Here is a 5,587-nt window from a genome sequence, read left to right on the forward strand (position 1 = left end):
CACTGTTTGTCATCTTTAAATTACTTCAGAACTCCAAGTTATCAAGACTGCTGAAAAGGAGATTCCTGAGCCTTACCCTAAAGATTCTGATTAGCAGGTCTGTGATAAGGTCAAGGATCCTCATTTGTAACCAGCTTTCGTAACTAGATTGCCTACATAGAAATCTATGTAGGCCAGGTAAGGTGGCTCATACCTGTAATTCCAGCGCTTTGGGAGGCCAAGATGGCAGATCACGATGTCAGGCATCCGAGACCAGCCTGGCTAACATGGGGAAACCCCATACTTACTAAAAATACAAAAATAAGCCGGGTGTGGTGGCGCGTACCTGTAATCCCAGCTACTCAGGAGGCTAAGGCAGGAGAATCACTTGAACCCAGGAGGCAGAGGTTGCAGTAAGCCAAGATCGTGCCACTGCCCCCCAGCCTGGGCGACAGAGGGAGACGCCATCTTTTTTTTTGAGACTCTATCTCAGATAATTAGTTTTCTTATATTTTATTTTAAGGTCATTGATAAATTTTGAAAAGGAATATAAATAGAATAAAGACATAATCTTCATGGCCAGCAGATGTCACTCTCTGTGTGGCTTTGAATGAAAGCAGCTTTACTCTCATTACAGATTTTGCCAAATAGCTGATTTGAAACATCCCTAGAAAAGATGCTAGTGGCTCAAATTTAAAATGCCCCAGCTGAGCCTCTGTGGACCCAAAATTGACAGGCAGAACTCTGGTGGAGCCAGTAACCTCCAGACTACAAAAAATCACTGAGAAACACAGGTGAGAAAGAGAAAATATAAGTGACTTTTTCTGTAATACTGACAAGCATGTGGATTTTTGGCATCCTCACTGTTGGTCTAAGTCACCAAAAGCTACTTAAAGTTAGTGACTAATAGGTCAGCATTTTTGGGCACGAACCAATTGTAATCAAAACCAAATAGACTTATACTTTTAAATAGTGAACTTGATGATACCTGAATTTTATCTCAGTTTTATTTTATTTTTTGAGACAGAATCTCACTCTGTCGCCCAGGCTGGAGAGCAGTGGTGTGATCTTAACTTACTGCAATCTCCACTCCTGGGTTCAAGAGATTGTCCTGCCTCAGCCTTCCGAGTAGCTGGGATTACAGGCGCCCACCACTGCATCTGGCTAATTTTTGTATTTTTAGTAGAGATAGGGTTTCATCATGTTTGCCAGGCTAGTCTTGAACTCCTGACCTCAAGCGATCCACTCCCAAAGTGCTAGGATTATAGGCGTGAGCTATCAAGCCCAGCCTCAATTTTTAAAAATAGGCTCTGAGGCCAGGTGCAGTGGCTCACACCTGTAATCCCAGCACTTTGGGACGCTGAGGGAAGAAGGCTGCTGAGGGCAGGAGTTCAAGACCAGCCTGAGCAACATATCAAGACCCTGTCTCTACAAAAAATAAAAGTAGCTAAGCATTGTAGCACATGTCTATAGTCCAGCTACTGGAGCGACTGAGGCAGGAGGATTGCTTGAGCCCAAAAGATTGAGGCTGAAGTTGGCCATGATGGTCCCACAGTACTCTAGCCTAGGTGACAGAGTGAGACACTCTGAAAAAAAAACAAGACTGGTCACAGTGGCTCACAGCTGTAATTCCAGCACTTTGGGAAACTGTGGCAGGAGGATCACTTGAGCCCAGGAGCTTGAGACCAGCCTGGCCAAGAAAGTGAAACCCTGTCTACAAAAGTTAGCCTGGTATGGTGGCCTACACCCATAGTCCTAGCTACTTAGGAGGCTGAAATAGGAGGATCACTTGAGCCCAGGAGGTGGAAGCTGCAGTGAGCTGTGAATATGCCATTGCACTCCGGCCCAGGCAACAGATTGAGACCCTGTGTCAAAAAAAAAAAAAAAATTAGATACAATGGGCATGGCTTTAATATCTGCCAGGCATTTAGAAACATCGAATTTGAAGCTTTCAATGTCTACCTTAATTTGAAGGGCAGTATAAGGTTATTGCCTATTGTAATTTGTACTTATAAGAAAAAAGAGAGACCTCAGGTTATTTTACTTTTGTTTTACAAATTTGCCATAAATCTTACTATAATTCAGCAATGGATTTGAGTCCTATTTCGCTACTTACTAATTGTATAAACTTTGTAGTTCTTGGCATATAGGAATCGAGATCTGACAGTCTGATCATCTTGTTTTGACCTGCTTAAGATTCATTCATTAACTTGCTTCTTTTAATAATAACACCCTGATTTTTCTTGAGGAACTATTTTCCTCCCACTATCAGCCCGTATGACACCCTCCTGGCTGGTTAGCTCTGGTACCTTTGCTGGAATTAATGGGGAAGATGCTATACATGCTAAACTAATAGGATATGTCTGGACTTCCAGTGGTCAGTTTTGCTACCTGTATTAGGGTTCTTCAGAGATTCAGAACAAATAAGATGTATGTACATGTAAAAGGGATTTTATTAGAAAGAATTGGCTCACCTGATAACAAGGCAAAGTCCCACGATAGGCCATATGCAAGCTGGGGATGAGAGAAGCCAGTAGGGATTCAATCTGAAAGCCTCAAAACTGGGGAAGCTGACAGTGCAGCCTTAAGTCTGTGGCCAAAGGCCCTAGAGTCCCTGGCAATCCACTGGTGTAAATCCAAGAGTCCAAAGGCCAAAGAAACTGCAGTCTGATGTCCAAGGGCAGGAGGGGCAGGAGGAGCAGGAGGAAGCATTCAGCATGGGAAAAAGAAGGAAGCGAAGAGATGCAGCATGCAAAAGCTATCTTACCTTCTGACTGCTTTGTTTTAGCAGAGAACAAATGTAAGCTATAAATGCTTACATCAAAAAGAAAAGTCACCTGGGTGCAGTGGCTCATGCCTATAATCCCAACACTTTTGGAGGCCAAGGCAGTTGGACCACCTGAGGTCAGGAGTTCAAGACCAGCCTGACCAACATGGTGAAACCTTATCTCTACTAAAAATACAAAAATTAACTGGGCGTTGTGGCAGGCACCTGTAATCCCAGCTATTCAGGAAGCTGAGACAGGAGAATCGTTTGAACCCAGGAGGCAGAGGTTGCAGTGAGCCAAGATCGCACCATTGCACTCCAGCCTGGGCAGCAGGGTAAAACTTTGTCTCAAAAAAAAAAAAGAAAAGAAAAGTCAATAACCTAAACTTCCACCTAAAGAAACTAGAAAAGTAAGAGCAAACTAAAAGCAAGTAGAAGGAAGGAAATAATAAAGATTAGAGGGAAATAAATGAAACTGACAAACAATAGAGAAAATCATAGAAATTAACAGTTGGTCCTTTGAAAATATTAACAAAATTCAGAAACCTTAAGTTAGACTGACCTAGGAAAAGCAGGAATGAAAGAGAGAACGTTACTACCAACCTTACAGGATCGAAGGAAATATTTTGAACAATTGTATACCAACAAATTAGATAACCTAGATGAAATGGAAAAATATAAAAGGCACAAAGTCCCAAAACTGACTCAAGAAAAAACAGAAACTGAATAGACCTGTAAAAAGTAAAAAGATCGAGTCAGTAATCCAAAAAAATCCAAGGAATTAGGGAAAGTCTTAGGACCAGATGGCTTCGCTGTCATCTGATGAATTCTACCAAATATTAAAAGAACACCAATGCTTCACAAATTCTTCCAAAAAATTGAAAAGGGAGGAACACTTACCTCATTCCGTAATATCAAACCAAACAAGCAACATCACAAAACTACACACCAGTATTCCTTATGAAAATTGAAAAGGAAGGAACACTTACCTCATTATGTAATGTCAAACCAAACAAATAACATCGCAAGAAAATGACAGACTAGTATTCCTTATTAATATGCTTATAAAAATCCTCAATAAAATACTAGCAAACTCAATCCAACCACATATAAAAACAATTATACATTATGACAAAGTGAGATTTATTCCAAGAATGCAGGGTTGGTTCAATGTGAAAGCCAACCAGTACAATACATCAAACTAATAGAATAAAAGAAACCACATGATCATTTCAACAGACATAGGAAAAAACACTTGACAAATACAATATCCTTTAATTAAAAAAAAACAAAACTAGAAATAGAAGGAGACTTCCCCAACTTGATAAGCCTTTATAAAAAACTCACAGCTAACATACTTAGTGGTGAAAAAAAGCCTTTCCCACAAGATCAGGAAAAAACAGTACTGTCTACTCTCACCACTTGTTTGTTTTTTTGAGAGAAGGTCTCACTCTGTTGCTCAGGCTGGAGTGCAGTGGCACAATCATGGCTTACTGCAGCCTCCACCTCCCAGGCTCAAATGATCCTTCAGCCTCCTGAGTAGCTGCAACCACAGGCACACACCACCGTGGTAGGTTAATTTTTTGTATTGTTAATAGAGGTGGGATTTTCCCATGTTGCCCAGGCTAGTCTCAAACTCCTGAGCTCGAGCATTCCGCCTGCCTCAGCCTCCCAGAGTGCTAGTATTACAGGTGTGAGCCACTGTTCCCAGCCACCACTTGTATTTAACACTGTACTTGGAGGTTCTAGGCAGGACAATTAGGCAAGAAAAAGAAAAAGAAGAATTACTTTTTATTACCATTTGTTATTCGACATAGAAGCTCTAAGAGGTGTACTCAGAGCACCCACTGGTGTCCCAGACATAGTCTTTCTTGCTGCCATTGTGTAGCAGCAACCCAGTTTCTCCTTGGTAATCATAATTGATTGCCCTAGCCAGTAAAGTGTTTCCATTCTCTGCCTGTTGGTTCATTGACATAAGCCCAGAACTAATGGTGATGGACAGAATTCAATTGCCGGATAATAGGACCCAAAATGACAGAACTATAATTTATTACAGGAAAAGGACATAATATATAGCATCAGCATTGAAATACAGATATGTATCATAGCTAAAGGCTGCCTCATACAAAGAGGTCGAGAGGACAGTTTTGAGCACTAAGTGTCAGGGCCTGTGGTAGGCAGAAAAATGGTCCTTCAAAGATGTCAGCATACTTATCCCTGAAACCTGTGCATGTGTTACTTTATATGGCAAAAAAGGACTTTGCAAATTTGATTAAGTGAAATATCTTGAGACAGGAAGATTATCCTGGATTATATAGTGGGCCCATTATAGTCACAAGTGTCCCTCATAAGGAGACACAAGAGTCAGAGAAGGAGATGTGAAGATAAAAGCAAAGGTCAGGGAGTCAGAGTTTTGAAGATGCTACTCTGCCAGCTTTGAAGATGGAGGAAGGAGCCACCAGCCAAGGAATTCAGGCAGCCTCTAGAATTTGGAAAAGGTAAAGACAGATTGTCCACTTGAATTTCCAGAAGGAATAAGCCCGTTGACTGACAACTTGACCTTCGTTTATAAGACTGATTTTGGACTTATGACCTATGGAATGTAAGATAATAAATTTATGTTGTTTAAGCTACTGATTTTGTGGTTAAGTGTTAGAGCAGCAATAGGAAACTAATACGGGGCAGTAGAGACACACTCTCTTGGATCAGGCATCAGCAGTATGAGCATGAAACACCTCAGAACCAGAGGGCTCAAAATGGATTCTCAGCTGGAGTTTCTTATACTCTTGTTCACACAGGCATATTTTTGCCACATAAGGAGCAGCTCCAACAACCAAGTTT

This window comes from Sapajus apella, unplaced genomic scaffold, assembly GCF_009761245.1.
Source record: "Sapajus apella isolate SASKATOON/1434 unplaced genomic scaffold, GSC_monkey_1.0 scaffold79, whole genome shotgun sequence".
Taxonomy (NCBI): Eukaryota; Metazoa; Chordata; class Mammalia; order Primates; family Cebidae; genus Sapajus; species Sapajus apella.